Source organism: Pongo abelii, chromosome 15 (assembly GCF_028885655.2).
Source record: "Pongo abelii isolate AG06213 chromosome 15, NHGRI_mPonAbe1-v2.0_pri, whole genome shotgun sequence".
NCBI lineage: Eukaryota > Metazoa > Chordata > Mammalia > Primates > Hominidae > Pongo > Pongo abelii.
In genome coordinates this window covers 35,296,469-35,314,692 of record NC_072000.2, presented here as the reverse complement: position 1 = coordinate 35,314,692, position 18,224 = coordinate 35,296,469, and the positions used below count along the sequence as shown (strand labels likewise).

At 38.2% G+C, this 18,224-nt stretch overlaps 1 protein-coding gene and 1 non-coding gene across 5 annotated transcripts in view; one reads left to right on the top strand and one right to left on the bottom strand.

The window, feature by feature from the left end:
- The window catches only part of NUBPL (NUBP iron-sulfur cluster assembly factor, mitochondrial), a 340,279-nt gene that overhangs the window by 236,020 nt on the left and 86,035 nt on the right, over window positions 1-18,224 (bottom strand). The window lies entirely within an intron of this gene.
- Window positions 7,929-8,034, top strand: LOC112128852 (U6 spliceosomal RNA). Its single transcript, XR_002911308.1, has one exon. It is a non-coding gene; the product is annotated as a U6 spliceosomal RNA (small nuclear RNA).

Sequence of the window (18,224 nt, the reverse complement as noted above, 5' to 3'; positions counted from 1 at the left end):
AGGGAAAAGGCAACACCTACACACTGGTGATGGAAGTGTAAATTAGCTCAACCATTCTGGAAAGCATATGGCGATTCCTCAAAGAGCTAAACACAGAATTATCATTCAACCCAGCAATCCCATTACTGGGCATATACCCAGAGGAATATAAATCATTCTACCATAAAGACACATGCACACAAATGCTCACTGCAGCACTAGTCACAATACCAAAGACATTAAATCAACCTAAATACCCATCAATGACAGACTGGTTAAAGAAAATGTGGTACATATACACCATGGAATACTAGGCAGCCATAAAAAAAAAAAAAACAAGATCATGTCTTTTGCAGGAAGATGGATAGAGCTGGAGGCCATTATCCTTAGCAAACTAATGTAGGAACAGAAACCCAAATACCACGTGTTCTCACTTACAAGTGGGAGCTAAATGATAAGAACTTACGGACACAAAGAAGGAAACAACAGACAGTGGGGTCTACTTGACAGGGGAAAATCAGAGGAGGAAGAGAGCAAAAAATATAACTATTGAGTACTAGGTTTAATATCTGGGAAATGAAATATGTACAACAAACCCCTGTGATGTGTTTAGCTAAGTAATAAACCTTCATATATACTCACAAACATAAAAGTTTTAAAAAAAAGAAAAGAAAAGGAATGAAATTCTGTCATTTTTACAAACATGAATAAGCCTGGAGGACATTAAGTGAAATAAACCAGACACAGAAATTAAAATACTACATGCATTAACAATAAGGTATTATGTATCTCAAAATAGCTTACAATATTTTAAATGTTCCCACAACAAGGAAATAATGTTTGAAGTGATTAATCTGCTCATTACCTTGATTTAATTATGATACAGTGCAATACATATACTGACACATCAAATTATGTCCCATAAATATATGCAATTATGTGTCAATTAAAAATAAAAATAAAGCCAGGCACAGTGGTGCATGCCTGTAGTCTTGACTACTCAGGAGGGAGGCTGAAGTTCAAGAGTCAATTGAGCCCAGGAGTTTGAGTCCAGCCTGAGTAACATAGTGAGACCCCATCTCTAAAAATAAAATAAATAAAATCATTTTAAAATTTAATAAATAAGGAGCAGGGCAAGATGGTCAAATAGGAACAGTTCTGGTCTGCAGCTCCCAGCGAGACCAATGCAGAAGGCAGGAGACTTCTGCATTTCCAACTGAGATACCCAGTTCATCTCACTGGAACTGGTTAGACAGTGAGGGCAGCCCACTGAGGGTAGGCAGAAGCAGCGTGGGGTGTCACCTCACCTGGGAAGTGCAAGGGGCTGAGGACCTCCCTCCCTTAGCCAAGGGAAGCCCTGAGGGACTGTGCTATCTGGCTCACCTACTAGGCTTTTCCTACGGTTTTTGCAACCTGCAGACCAGGAGATTCCCTCAAGTGCCTACACCACCAGGGCCCTGAGTTTCAAGCACAAAACTGGGCAGCTGCTTGGGCAGACACTGAGCTAGTTGCAGGAGTGTTTTTTCATACCCCAATGGCACCTGGAACCCCAGTGAGACAGAACCGTTCCCTCCCCTGAAAAGGGGCTGAAGCCAGGGAGCCAAGTGGTCTTAGTGAGTGCCACCCCTACAGAGCCCGACAAGCTAAGATCCACTGGCTTGAAATTCTTGCTGCCAGCACAGCAGTCTGAAGTCAGCCTGGGACAATAGAGCTTGGTGCAGAGAGGGGCATCAACCAATACTGAGGCTAGAGGAGGTGGTTTTCCCCTCACCATATTAAGGAAGCCACCAGTAAGTTCAGACTGGGTGAAACCCACCACAGTGCAGCAAGGCAGCTGTGGGCAGACTGCCTCTCTAGATTCCTCCTCAATGGGCAGGGAATCTCTGAAAGAAAGGCAGCAGCCCCAGTCAGGGGCGTAAAGATAAAACCCCCATCTCCCTGGGACAGAGCACCTGGGGGAAGGGGCAGCTGTGGGCGCAGCTTCAGGTGACTTAAACATTCCTGCCTGCCGACTCTGAAGAGAGCAGGGGATCTCCTAGCACTGCATTCGAGCTCTGCTAAGGGACAGACTGCCTCCTCAAGTGGGTCCCTGACACCTGTGCCTAGTGACTGGGAGACATCTCCCAGCAGGAGTTGACAGACACCTCATACAGGACAGCTCCAGCTGGCATCTGGTGGGTTCCCCTCTAGGACGAAGCTTCCAGAGGAAGGAACAGGCAGCAATCTTTGCTGTTCTGCAGCCTCTGCTGGTGATACCCAGGCAAACAGGGTCTGGAGTGGACCTCCAGCAAACTCCAGCAGACCTGCAGAAGAGGGGCCTGACTGTTAGAAGGAAAACTAACAAACAGAAAGCAATAACATCAACATTAACAAAAAGCACGCCCATGCAAAAAACCTATCCAAAGTCATCAGCATCAAAGATCAAAGGTAGATAAATCCACAAAGATGAGGAAAACCCAGCGCAAAAAATGCAGAAAATTCCAAAAACCAGAATGCCTCTTATCCTCCAAATAATCACAACTCCTCTCCAGCAAGTGCACAAAACTGAACAGAGAAAAGAGTATGACGAATTGACAGAAGTAGGCAGAAGGTGGGTAATAATAACAAACTCCTGTGAGCTAAAGGAGCATGTTCTAACCCAATGGAAGGAAGCTAAGAACCTTGATAAAAGGTTACAGGAAAGGCTAACTAGAATAACCAGTTTAGACAAGAAGATAAATGACCTGATGGTGCTGAAAAACACAGCACGAGAACTTCGTGACGCATACACAAATATCAATAGTCGAATTGATCAAGTGGAAGAAAGAATATCAGAGATTGAAGATCAACTTAATGAAATAAAGCATGAAGACAAGATTACAGAAAAAAGAATGAAAAGGAAAGGACAAAGCCTCCAAGAAATATGGGACTATGTGAAAAGACCAAACCTACGATTGATTGGTGTACCTGAAAGTGATGGGGAGAATGTAACCAAGCTGGAAAACACTCTTCAGGATATTATCCAGGAGAACTTCCCCAACCTAGCAAGACAGGCCAACATTCATATTCAGGAAATACAAACACTACTAAGATAATCCTCAAGAAGAATAACCCCAAGACACATAATCATCAGATTCACCAAGGTTGAAATGAAGGAAAAAATATTAAGGGCAGCCAGAGAGAAAGGTCATATTACCTACAAAGGGAAGCCCATCAGACTAACAGTAGATCTCTCTGCAGAAACCCTACAAGCCAGAAGAGAGTGGGGGCCAACATTCAACATTCTTAAAGAAAAGAATTTTCAACCCAGAATTTCATATACGGCCAAACTAAGCTTCATAAGTGAAGAAGAAATAAAATCCTTTAGAGACAAACAAATGCTGAGGGATTTTGTCACCACCAGGCCTGCTGTACAAGAGCTCCTGAAGGAAGCACTAAATATGGAAAGGAAAAACCAGTACCAGCCACTGCAAAAACATACCAAAATATAAAGACCAATGACACTATGAAGAAACCGCATCAACTAATGTGAAAAATAACCAGCTAGCATTATGATCAAATTCACACATAACAATATTAACCTTGGCCGGGCGCGGTGGCTTATGCCTGTAATCCCAGCATTTTGGGAGGCCGAGGCGAGCAGATCACGAGGTCATGAGTTTGAGACCAGCCTGACCAATATGGTGAAACCCCGTCTCTACTAAGAATACAAAAAGTAGCCAGGTGTGGTGGTACATACCTGCAGTCCCAGCTACTCAGGAGGCTGAGGCAGAAGAATTGTTTGAACCCGGGAGGTGGCGGTTGCAGTGAGCTGAGATTGTACCACTGCACTCCAGCCTGGGAGACAAAGGGAGATTCCGTCTCAACAACAACAACAACAAAATATATATATACATATATCTTAAATATAAATGGGCTAAATGCCCCAATTAAAGGACACAGACTGGCAAATTGGATAAAGAGTCAAGACCCATCAGTGTACTGTATTCAGGAGACCCATCTCATGCAAAGACACACATAGGCTCAAAATAAAGGGATGGAGGAATATTTACCAGGCAAATGGAAAGCAAAAAAAAAAAAGCAGGGGTACAATCCTAGTCTCTGATAAAACAGACTTTAAACCAACAAAGATCAAAAAAGACAAATAAGGGCATTACATAATACTAAATGGATCAATGCAACAGGAAGCACTATCTTAAATATATATGCACCCAATACAGGAGCACCCAGATTCATAAAGCTAGTTCTTAGAGACCTAAAAAGAGACTTAGACTCCCACACAGTAATAGTGGGAGACTTTAACACCCCACTGTCAATATTAGACAGATCAATAAGACAGAAAATTAACAAGGAGATTCAAGACTTGAACTCAGCTCTGGACCAAACAGACCTAATAGACATCTACAGAACTCTCCACCCCAAATCAAAAGAATACACATTCTTCTTAGCACCACATCGCACTTATTCTAAAGTTGATCACATAATTGGCAGTAAAACACTCCTCGCCAAATGCAAAAGAATGGAAATCATAACAAACAGTCTCTCACACCATGGTGCAATCAAATTAGAACTCAGGATTAAGAAACTCAATCAAAACCGCACAACTATGTGGAAACTGAAAAACCTGCTCCTGAATGACTACTACTGGGTAAATAATGAAATTAAGACAGAAATAAATCAGTTCTTTGAAACCAATGAGTTCAAAGATATAACATACCAGAATCTCTGGGACACAACTAAAGCAGTGTTTAGAGGGAAATTTATAGCACTAAATGCCCACATCAGAAATCTGGAAAGATCTAAAATAGACACCTTAACATCACAATTAAAAGAACTAGAGAAGCAAGAGCAAACAAATTCAAAAGCTAGCAGAAGACAAGAAATAACTAAGATCAGAGAAGAACTGAAAGAGATAGAGACACGAAAACCCCTTCAAAAAATCAATGAATCCAGGAGCTGGTTTTTTTGAAAAGATTAACAAAACGGGTAGACAACTAGCCAGACTAATAAAGAAGAAAAGAGAGAGGAATCAAATAGACACAATGAAAAATGATGAAAGGGATATCACCACTGATCCCACAGAAATACAGACTACCATCAGAGAATACTATAAACACCTCTACGCAAATCAACTAGAAAATCTAGAAGAAATGGATAAATTCCTGGACACATACACCCTCCCAAGACCAAACTAATACCTGAATAGACCAATAACAAGTTCTGAAATTAAGGCAGTAATTAATAGCCTAACAACCATAAAAAGCCCAGGACCAGACAGATTCACAGACGAATTCTACTGGAGGTACAAAGAGGAGCTGCTACCATTCCTTCTGAAACTATTCCAAACAATAGAAAAGAGGGACTCCTCCCTAATTCATTTTATGAGGTCAGCATCAGCCTGGTACCAAAACCTGGCAGAGACACAACAAAAAAAAAGGAAATTTTAGGCCTATATCCCTGATGAACATCCATGTGAAAATCCTCAATAAAATGCTGTCACACCAAATCCGGCAGCACATCAAAAAGTGTATCCACCACGATCAAGCTGGCTTCATCCCTGGGATGCAAGGCTGGTTCAACATACACAAATCAATAAACGTAATCCATCACATAAACAGAACAAAAGAGAAAAACCACATGATTATCTCAATAGATGCAGAAAAGGCCTTCAACAAAATTCAACAGCCCTTTATGCTAAAATCACTCAATAAACTAGGTATTGATGGAACGTATCTCAAAATAATAAAAGCGATTTATGACAAACCCATAGCCAATATCATATTGAATGGGCAAAAGCTGGAAGCATTCCCTTTGAAAACCAGCACAAGACAAGGATGCCCTCTCTTACCACTCCTACTCAACACAGTATTGGAAGTTCTGGCCACGGCAATCAAGCAAGAGAAAGAAATAAAGTGTATTCAAATAGGAAGAGAGGAAGTCAAATTGTCTCTGCAGATGACATGATTGTTTATTTAAAAAACCCCCATCATTTGAGTCCAAAAACTCCTTAAGCTGATAAGCAACTTCAGCAGTCTCAGGATATAAAATTAATGTGCAAAAATCACAAGCATTCCTATACACCAATAACAGAGAGCCAAATCATGAGTGAACTCCCATTCATAATTGCTACAAAGAACATAAAATACCTAGGAATACAACTTACAAGGGACGTGAAGGACTTCTTCAAGGAGAACTACAAACCACTGTTCAAGGAAATGAGACGACACAAACAAATAGAAAAATATTCTGTGTTCATGGATAGGAAGATTCAATATTGTGAAAATGGCCATACTGCCCAAAGTAATTTATAGATTGAATGCTATTCCCATCAAGCTACCATTGACTTTCTTCGTAGAATTAGAAAAAACTACTTTATATTTCATATACAATAAAAAAAGAGCCTGTATAGCCAAGACAATCCTAAGCAAAAAGAACAAAGCTGGAGACATCATGCTACCTGACTTCAAACTATACTACAAGGCAACAGAAACCAAAACAGCACGGTACTGGTACCAAAACAGATATATGGACCAGTGGAACAGAACAGAGGCCTCAGAAATAACACCACACATCTACAACCATCTGACCCTTGACAAACCTGACACAAACAAGCAGTGGGAAAAGGATTCCCTATTTAATAAACGGTGTTGGGAAAACTGGCTAGCCATATGCAGAAAACTGAAACTAGACCCCTTCCTTACACCTTATACAAAAATTAACTCAAGATGGATTAAAGACTTAAATATAAGACCTAAAACCATAAAAGCCCTAGAAAAAACCTAGGCAATACCATTCAGGACATAGGCATGAGCAAAGACTTCATGACTAAAATACCAAAAGCAATAGCAACCAAAGCCAAAATTGACAAATGGGATCTAATTAAACTAAAGAGCTTCTACACAGCAAAAGAAAACTATCATCAGAGTGAACAGGCAACCTACAGAATGGGAGAAAATTTTTGCAACCTATCCGTTTGACAAAGGTCTAATAAACAGAATGTACAAGGAACTTAAACAAATTTACAAGAAAAAAACAACCCCATCAAAAAGTGGGTGAAGGATATGAACAGACACTTCTCAAAAGAAGATATTTATGTAGCCAACAAATATATGAAAAAATGTTCATCATCACTGGTCATTACAGAAATGCAAATCAAAACCACAATGAGATAGCATCTCATGCCAGTTAGAAATCATTAAAAAGTCAGGAAACAACAGATACTGGAGAGGATGTGGAGATATACGAACGTTTTTACACTGTTGGTGTACCATTTGATCCAGCAATCCCATTACTGAGTATATACCCAAAGGATTATAAATCATTCTACTATAAAGACACATGCACATGTATATTTATTGCAGCACTATTTACAATAGCAAAGACTTGGAACCAACCCAAATGCCCATCAATGATGGACTGCATAAAGAAAATGTGGCAAATATACACCACAGAATACTATGCAGCCATAAAAAGGATGAGTTCATGTCCTTTGCAGGGACATGGATAAAGCTGGAAACCATCATTCTCAGCAAACTAACACAGGAACAAAAACAACAAACACCGCATGTTCTCAATCATAAGTGGTAGTTGAACAATGAGAACAGATGGACACAGGGAGGGAAACATCACATACCAGGGCCTGTCGGTGGGTGGGGGGCAGAGGGAAGGGATAGGATAGATAACCTAATGCATGTGGGGCTTAAAACCTAGATGACAGGTTGACAGATGCAGCAAACCACCATGGCACTTGTATACGTATGTAACAAATCTGCACATTCTGCATGTGTATCTCAGAACTTAAAGTATAATAAAATAAAGTAAAATAAAATAAATATAAGTATAAAAAATTTAATAATTTTTAATGCATATTTTAATTCCTATAGTCAATATGTGATAAATTATAAACTGAAAGCTCAGAAATGTGAGCAGATTCATCACCATGTTAAATGTGTTTCTTTAAAATTTAACAGGTACTCACTTTGGCAGCACCTAAACTGAAATTGGAATGATACAGAAGATTAGCATGGCCCCTGCAGAAGGATGATATGGAAAATTTAACAAAGAAAAAGGCACACTGAAATAAAAATGTATAGCATATACATTAAAAAGAAAGTCATAAGCAAAGATATTAGAAAAGATAGAACTTTGTCGTAATAGAGTGAGAAGGATGCAGCATTGAGGCAACTAAAATAGTTATCTTTTCTTATGTATCAGTAAACAAAATTAAAATTGCCTAAAAGCATTTTGCTTTAATTATAAAAATTACCAGAAATGGGCCAGGTGCAGTGGCTCATGCCTGTAATACCAGCACTTTGGGAGGCCGAGGCAGGTGGATCACGAGGTCAGGAGATTGAAACCATCCTGGCCAACACGGTGAAACCCCGTCTCTACTAAAAATACAAAAAATTAGCTGGGCATGGTGGTGAGCGCCTGTAGTCCCAGCTACTCAGGATGCTGAGGCAGGAGAGTAGCATGAACCCAGGAGGCAGAGGTTGCAGTGAGCCAAGATCACGCCACTGCACTCCAGCCTGGGTGACAGTGCGAGACTCCGTCTCAGAGAAAAACAAAAAATTACCAGAAATGAAATGTTGGCATAGTCTGAAACCATATTTTTTAGTTAATTAAGAAAGACTCTAAGCAACAACTCATGATTACAGGTACAAATAAGTTTCTTTGCCTTAGAATTTTATTTTTTAAAAATGTGTACAGCAACTCCTCCACATAAACTTAATAGAAAAACTTACAATGTACTAACAAGTGAAAGTTAACAAAGAAACTTTGGAATCCACAGCCCTGTGAATAATAGCTTTTTGAAGAGGCCATTATTAACTGAACTTATCATGATACAGATCATTATTTCCTACCTCCTCATATTTTCATGAGAGCTCATGCACTGAAGCATAAAAGATTCTTACTGTAAGTCAAACTATTTCAGTTGCCACAATGCTGCATCCTTCTCACTCTATTACAACAAAGTTCTATCTTTTCTAATAGGTGTGAATTTAATTAATCTTTTGTATGTAACCAGTTGGTTTCAAACAAATCTAGGGACTGCTTTTATATTATAAATTAATTGTTAAACTAGAATAAATGCCACTGTGACCACATCAAACTAAAGAGCTAGGTAAAAAGCAAATAGGCATAAGAACAGCTGCTTTACATCTTCCCATTAAAGTTGACATCTTTACATGTTCCAGGGATAACTCTGATCTAGAATCAGATCTTCTTTTTATAGGAATCCCATTGTTCGTGAATCAACTATGTAGTAGATGTCACCATGTACTTGGTATTAGCAATAAGCCTTAGAAACCTTTGTACTTTCTACTCTGTTCCCTGGCTCCAAAAATAAAGAGTTTTAAATGTAGCTGAACACCATGGTTCAGGAATATATGTCTAAAACAACATTATAACTTGAAATCATTTAACTAGAGGCATTAAATCCATTTTTTAAAATGGGGACAGAGAGTATAATCAAGAATATACAACCTCATTTTATAAATTTTAAATAATATTCAAACACAGGGTAAAGTAAAAGAAAAAATATTTATTTTTAAAGTTTTATAAAAAAATAAACCTGTATTCATATCTTAAAGAAAAGACATGCAAAGATACAAGAATGTTCAGAAAGGAAAGGGCATCCAGTACAAATTTTACAATTTCACTTCTCACCAGCTACTTCTCTAGTCCTTCCTTTCTGAAACCAAGGTCCTTTCTAACAAGAAACCAGATCCAAGAAAAGGAGTCACATGCATAATTGTTCTCTCAGAAGAACTTTATGTGGCCGTGTGAGACAAAGTGGTTCCACCAAAAAATACTAGTACCAGGAGAGGTTTACAATGCTCTACCTATTTACCTAGAAGAAAAGAAGGATTTAAAGAGAGAAGGTAAGTAAAGACTAGAAAGTGGAATGGGTCAAAACTCAAAACTTGACCCATCAACCTGGACAGCCAAAAGGCAATAAAATAATGCTGTACTAAAAGTGGAAATGAGGGAGGAAGTAGAAAATTTGAGAAAGGAGCAGAAAATAAGACTATGAAGAAAATCATGTTTTTGTAATGTTATGGCTTCTATTACTCTTAATATTAAAATTCCATTTATCTTCAGCATACTTTCCTCTTTTGTACCATCTTGGAACCCTAGTATGCCCATCTCAGGCATCCTACCATCTAAAAGCTGAAAGCCATTCAGGCATATCTTTCCTTTAATCCAACCTATTTTTCAGTTTTAAAAAAAAAGTCCCTCTTTTCCAATTCATCCTTTCCACAATCAAAACTCTCATTTTCTCACGTGGACAGACTGCATTAGGAAAATCATCTGGCTCAAGTCGATCACATTGAGAACTTCAGCTTTTCAGAAAATCTAAGTATTTTTTAAATAGAAACTATTAGCTCACTAGAATATAAATGGGAAAGAATACATAAGGGATATTTTGGAGCAGGGGTGATACATCAGATTCTTTTCTACTCTGGGGCTAATTCACTGAGTACAGATATAAATTTGGTATCTCACTTCTAAAACTTGCCATCTTGTATTAGAAAGTTTAACAGGATGTAATAAAAGGAAGGCTAGAAACAAATAAGACATACTAGGACTTAAAGCAAAGACAATAAACACAGTTTACATACTGTTACTCCAGCAACCCATACACAACCATTTCCTGACTCCAGCCTATTTTATATGTGCCTTGTCACCAGTAATTGATCACAGCATTCTTCGTTACTAAAACCAGGTAGAGTGTGAGAATCTTTTCAACATTATGTCCCAGGTAGTCAGTTGGTATTTAAGATGAAAACTATATGTCATCTCCAAGTTGTCAGGCATCTGGGAGAGAAAAATTTTAAAGATGACAGAAAGAACCACTTATATTCAGTCCAAAAAAAAAAAAATAGTAGCAGTTACATTACATAGTCACAAAGCACCACATTTATTTTAGATACTTTAGGTATTTTATTTCACTGAATCCTTACAACAGCCTTATGGGGCAAGTAATATCTCCATTTTACAGTTGGGGAAAGTCAAGGTTATCCTCAGCCTTCTCTCTGCTTATCTAATCCCCTTCTTCCACGGCAGCATCCAAAACAGCTCTCCATAACTATTCCCTCTTCTACTCTCCTTTAGCATCTGACACTTAATAAATGTTATCCTCTATGATTATTTATCTTTTTATGCCTTTATCCTGCCTCACCATCTAAATGCTATATTCCCCTTGATTAGTATAGTAAGTGCTCATAAACATGTTCATATAATGTCCAAAACAATTCTATAAACAGCTAAAGAGTCCACAGTAAATAGCTATTAAAGGAGGCACGGTGGCTCACGCCTGTAATCCCAGCACTTTGGGAGGTCGAGGCAGGTGGATCACTTGATGTCAGGAGTTTAAGACCATCCTGGCAAATATGGCGAAACCCCGTCCAAACTAAAAATACAAAGATTAGCCGGCATGGTAGTGCGTGCCTGAAGTCCCAGCTACTCAGGAGGCTGAGGTGGGAGAATCACTTGAACCCAGAAGGTGGAGGCTGCAGTGAGCTGAGATAGTGCTACCGCACTCCAGCCTGGGTGACAGAGTGAGACTCCCTCTCAAAAAAAAAAAAAAAAGCTATTAAAGAAAACTTCCATAACCTATATTTGATCATCAGGCATTTTTAGTGCAGTGAAATATTATTTATTATCATAAATTAGTCACTATCTGTGATCTTGGGCAAACTGTCTTCATATGGCAAATGAAGTCTTCATATGACATACTGCATATGGAATAGCTGAAGATCAGAAAATTAAACTAACCTGCCCAAAGTTAAAAAGCTAGCAACAGAAACATTAAGTATTTCAGTTAAGGCCTGTTTCTTCATAAGTGCCATATTCTTTTCACATACATATCCAAGAAGCAGGAGGTTTACAGTTACTCCAACATACATGAGATTAACAGATAACACACAGTTGAAAGGTTAGCTAATATGAAAAAAGGTTTCTTTGTATTGCTTGAAGATGCCCAGACAATTTCCCTGGAATGATTTAACAGTGTTCTGATATATCCAGTTACTCTGTAATTAATATGAATCATCTTTTAAACAGTAGTTGAATATTTTTTATTTGTTCTGACATATCTTTTAGGTAGATTTCTGTTATTCTCAATCTTTCTGTTCATAGGGGACATTTCCAGCCTTATCAAATTCATATGATGTGTAAGACTCTTTTTCTTCTATTAGTTCTGACTTCTAAAATTCTCAAGTTTTTGAAGTAGCAAATTCTCAAGTTTTTGAAGTAGCATTTTTAAGTAGCAATAGTAAGCTACAAGTACAAGGAATTCAATAGCTGGAATTTAAAACTTACTAGCAATACATACTCATGGGTAGTAAAAAAGAAGAGTGTTGAGCAGCAAGTTAGAAAAATATGAGTGACATACTGAGATAAGAAAAAGATATCTATAACAAGGGCTAAACACAAAATTACACTTGTTATAGTGACCAAAATGCCTGTTAATGTGTATATTATGAAGCAAGAAAAAACCTGTTTAAGGCTTTAACCTGTATTAAACATTTTAAAAAGACAAAATTATGACTGCCTACATAAAAAGACCCAACGAAGGACAAAAATAGAATACAATAGAAAATAAATAGAGGTGCAGCCAAAGACAAGACACTGGCTTCAGTGTGGCCTTGATAACATTGTGGCTGTAAGACTTACATAAACCGAATTTGTTTTGAAAGATAATATACTTACAAATACTTAGAGGCAAACTCTTTTCAATAAACATTGTTTAGATAATAAAAGCCTTACTACATTACCCATTTAGTTACACTAGAGATTTGAAAGCTTATATGAATGGGCCATATATCAGAGTATATAGATAAGAAATCATAGTAAAGAAGTAATAAAAAGCACAATCATCAATGACTGCCATACCACATTAAATTGGAGGCTGCCCACACAGGTAATAAAACTTTGGAAGTTGGGGGTCTGGTGATTTTGGTTACTGGCTACATTTGAAGTATTTCTAGAACAGTGACTACATGAAAGATTTTATTCTGTGCCGTTTAATATTTAGGCAATTATCAACTTATATAATAGCTGTACCGCTAAAAAAGACTGCATAAAAATTACATTTCTTTAAAAAGGAATTTGATTTTAAAGGCTTACTACATAAGACAATTCTTTCTCCTCACTCACTCATTCAACATATTTATTGAGTGCCTTCTACAGGCATACTTTGTTTTATTTTGCTTTGCCTTATTGCACTTTGCAGTTATTGCATTTTTTACAAATCAAAGGTTTGTGGCAACCCTACATTGAGCAAGTCTATTGGTGCCATTTTTCCAATAGCATGTGCTCACTTCATTTCTATATGTCACATTTTGGCAATTCTGACAATATTTCACACTTTTTTATTATTATTATGTCTATCATAGTGATATTTGATGTTACTACTGTAATTGTTGTGGGGCACCATGAACTGCACCCATGTAAGATGCAAACCTATTCAATATATGTTGTGTGTGTGTTCTGACTGCTCGACTGACCAGCCCATCCCCCTATCTCTCTCTCTCTCTCTCTCTCTCTCTCTCTCTCCCCTCAGGCCTCCCTATTCCTTCAGACATAACAATATTGAAATTAGGCCAATTAATAATGCTATCATGGCTTCTAAGTGTTCAAGTGAAATAAAAAGTTATATGTTTCTCACTTTAAATGAAAAGATATACATGATTATGCTTGGTAAGGAAATTGTGTCAAAAACCAAGATAGGCCAAGAGCTAGGCCTCTTGAACCAAAGAGCCAAGTTGTGAATGCAAAGGAAAAGTTCTTGTAAGAAACTAAAAGTGCTACTCCCATGAACACATAAATAAAAAGAAAGCAAAACAGCCTTATTGCTGAGACAGAGAAAGCTTTATTGGTCTGGATAGAAGATCAAACCAGCCACAACATTCTCTTAACCCAGAATGTAATCTAGAATATGGCCCTAACTCTCTTCAATTCTATTAAAGCTGAGAGAGATGAGGAAGATACAGAAGAAAAGTTGGAAGGTAGCAGATATTGGTTCATGAGGTTTAAGGAAAAAAAGCCATCTCTATAACATAAAAGTACAAGGTGAAGAAGCAAGTGCTGATGTAGAAGGTGCAGCAAGTTATCCAGAAGATCTAGCTAAGATAATGGAAGGAAGTAGCTAAACAACAGATCTTCAATGTAGATTAAATGGAAGAAGACACCAGGACTTTCACAGCTAGGGGAAAAAAGTCAATGCTTGGCTTCAAACAACAGGTTTACTCTCTTAATAGGGGCTAATGCAGCTGGTAACTTTAAGTTGAATCCAATATTCACTGACCATTTTGAAAATACAAGGGTTCTCAAAAAGTATGCTAAATCTACTCTGCCTGTGCTCTATAAATGGAACAATAAAGCCTGGCTGACAGCACAGCATGGTTTACTAATATTTTAAGCCCACTGTTGAAACCTTTTTGTCACCCAGGCTAGAGTGCAGTGGCACCATCTTGGCTCACTGCAGCCTCAACCTCCTGGATTCAAGTGATCCTCCTGCCTCAGCACCCCAAGTAGCTGAGACTACACGTGCTCTCTGCCATGCCTTGCTAATTTTTGTGTTTTCAGTAGAGACGGGGTTTTGCCATGTTGCCCAGGCTGGTCTCAAACTCCTGAACTCAGGCGATCCACCCGCATCAGCCTCCCAAACTGTTAGGATTACAGGTGTGAGCCACCATGCCCGGCCAATTCCTTTCAAAATGATACTGCTCATTGACAATGCACCTGGACACCCAAGAGCTCTGATGGAGATGTGCAAGCAGATGAATGTTGTCTTCATGCCTGCTAACACAACATCCATTCTGCAGCCTGTGGATCAAGAAGTAATTTTGACTTTCAAGTCTTATTATTTCAGAAATACACTTCATAAGGCTAAAGCTGCCATAGATAGTAGTGATTCCTCTAACAGATCTGTCAATTGAAAATCTCCTGGAAAGGATTCATTATTCTAGATGCCGTTAAGAACATTCATGATTCATTGGAGGGGATCAAAGTATCAAAATGAACAGGAGTTAGGAAGAAGTTGATTCCAACCCTCATGGATGACACTGAGACTAGAATTAGAAATGGAGCCTGAAGATGGGACTTAATTGCTGCAATCTCATGGTAAAACAAACAGATAAGGAGTTGTTTTTTTATGATGAGCAAAGAAAGTACTTTCTTGAGATGGAATCTACTCTGTGAAGATGCTGTGAACTTTGTTGAAATGACAACAAAAAGTTTAGAATGTTATATAAACTTAATTGATAAAGCAGTGACAGGGCTTGAGAGAATTGACTCCAATTTTGAAAGAAGTTCTACTGTGGGCAAATGCTATCAAACAGCATTACATGCTATAGACAAATCATTCATGAAAAGAAGAGTCAATCAATGTGGCAAACATCATTTTTGTCTGAAGAAATTGCCATAGCCAGGCTGGGCACGGTGGCTCACACCTGTAATCCCAGCACTTTGGGAGGCCGAGGTGGGCAGATCACGAGGTCAGGAGATTGAGACCATCCTGGCTAACACTGTGAAACCCCGTCTCTACTAAAAAATAGAAAAAATTAGCCGGGTGTGGTGGCGGGTGCCTGTAGTCTCCGCTACTCTGGAGGCTGAGGCAGGAGAATGGCATGAACCTGGGAGGTGGAGCTTGCAGTGAGCTGAGATTGTGCCACTGCACTCCAGCCTGGGTGACAGAGCGAGACTCCATCTCAAAAAAAAAAAAAAAAAAAAAAGTTCATTGCCATACCCAACCCAACATTCAGCAACTACCACCCTGATCAGTCAGCAGCAATTCACATGCAGGCAAGACCATCCACAGGCAAAAAGATTACCATTCACTGAAGGCTAATGATCATTAGCATTTTTAAGCAATAAAATATTTTTAATTAAGGTACATAAATATTTTTAGACATAATACTATTTCACACTTCATGGACTACAGTATAGTGTAAACATAATTTTTATATGCAATGGGAAACCAAAAAATTCATGTGGCTTACTATTGAGACACTTGCTTTATTGCAGTGGTCTGGAACAAGACCTGCAACATCTCTGAGATATACCTGTATATACCAAGTATGAAGTTTGGTGTTAGTGCTATAGTAGCAAAGAAAAACAGACATAATATCTTTCCCCATGAAATTTAAAGTCAATAGGAGAGACAGATACTAACCACACAATTGTTGCGGGAAGTCAGGGACCCTGAAGGGACGAACCAGCTGGAGCCGTGGCAGAGGAACACAAATTGTGAAGATTTCATGTACATTTATCACTTCCCTAATAATACTGTTATAATTTCTTATGCCTGTCTTTACTTCAATCTCTGAACATAAATTGTGACGATTTCCTGGACATTTATCAGTTCCCAAATAATGCTCTTATAATTTCTTATGCCTGTCTTAATCTCTTAATCCTGTTATCTTCATAAGCTGAGGATGTACGAAACCTCAGGACCACTATTGTACAAATCGATTGTAAAACGTGTGTTTGAACAATACAAAATCAGTGAATCTTGAAAAAGAACAGAATAACGGCGATTTTCAGGGAACAAGGGAAGACAACCACAAGGTCTGACTGCCTGCGGGGTCGGGCAGAATACAGCCATATTTTTCTTCTTGCAGAGAGCCTATAAACAGACGTGCAAGTAGGAGAGATATCAATAAATTCTTTTCCTAGCAAGGAATATAATATTAAGACCCTAGGAAAAGAATTGCATTCCTCAGGGGAGGTCTATAAATGGCCACTCTGGGAGTGTCTGTCTTACGCAGTTGAGATAAGGACTGAAATACGCCCTGGTCTCCTGCAGTACCCTCAGGCTCACTAGAGTGGGGAAAAACCCCACCCTGGTGAATTTAAGGTCAGAACAGTTCTCTGCTCTCAAACCCTGTTTTCTGTTGTTTAAGATGTTTATCAAGACAATACACGCACAGCTGAACATAGACCCTCATCAGTAATTCTAATTTTGCCCTTTGCCTTGTGATCTTTGCTTTTGTCCTTGCCCTGTTTCCTCAGAAGCATGTGATCTTTGTTCTCTTTTTGCCCTTTGAAGCATGTGATCTTTGTGACCTACTTCCTGTTCGTACACCCCCTTCCCTTTTGAAGTCTTTAATAAAAACCTGCTGGTTTTGTGGCTCAGGTGGGCATCACAGTCCTACTGATACATGATGTCACCCCCGAAGGCCCAGCTGTAAAATTCCTCTCTTTGTACTCTTTCTCTTTATTTCTCAGACTGGCTGACACTTAGGGAAAATAGAAAGAACCTACGTTAAAATATTGGGGGTGGGTTCCCCTGATACACAATCACTAGATAAATGTAAATTAGTAACCAAAACTAGTGCTATGAAAGAAATTATAGGATTTCGCCTTGTCACAGGGTCTTTGGTACAAAGGAAACCCTCTCCATAATTTAAAAACGCAACTCGCAAACTTGATGGTTTTATAAATTTTGGTTTTTATATATTGATGTCTTTAAAATCAGGGCACACATATTAGAAATGTTATTACTTTAGATAAATGCCATCATTTAAAGAAAAAGCAACTTTATTTTTTAATCATTTTTAATTGACAAAATTTATATATATTTATGGTATACAAAGCAATGTTCTCATATATGTATACACTATGGAATGATTCAATCAAGCTTATTAATATAAGCTTGTCAATTTTTTGTGGTGAGAACACTTAAAATGTACTCTCTTAGCAATTTGCAAGTGCACAACGCATTATTATTAACTATAGTCCCCATGCTGTACAATGGCTCTCCTCAACTTATTTCTCCTATCTAATGGAAACTTTGTTTCCTTTGGCCAATATCTCCCCATTCTCCCATTTGTAACCCCTGGTAACCACCATTCAACTCTCTTAATTCTCTGAGTTCCATTTTTTTTAGATTCCACACATAAGTGAGATCACATGATATTTGTCTTTCTAAGCCTGGCTATTTCATTAAGCTTAATGTCTTCCAGCTTTACTCATATAGTTGCAAATGACAGAACTTCCTTCCTTTATGAGCCTGAGTAGTATATATATGATATATTCTGTATATATATCACATTTTCTTTATCCATTCATTCAACCACATTTTCTTCATCCATTCATTCATTGATGGACACTTAGTGATATTGAGCATTTTTTCATGCACCTATGGGTCATTTGCATGTCTTCTTTTGAGAAATGTCTATTCAGATCCTTTGCAGATTTTTCTTTCTTTTTTTTTTTTTTTTTTTGAGATGGAGTCTCACTCTGTCGCCCAGGCT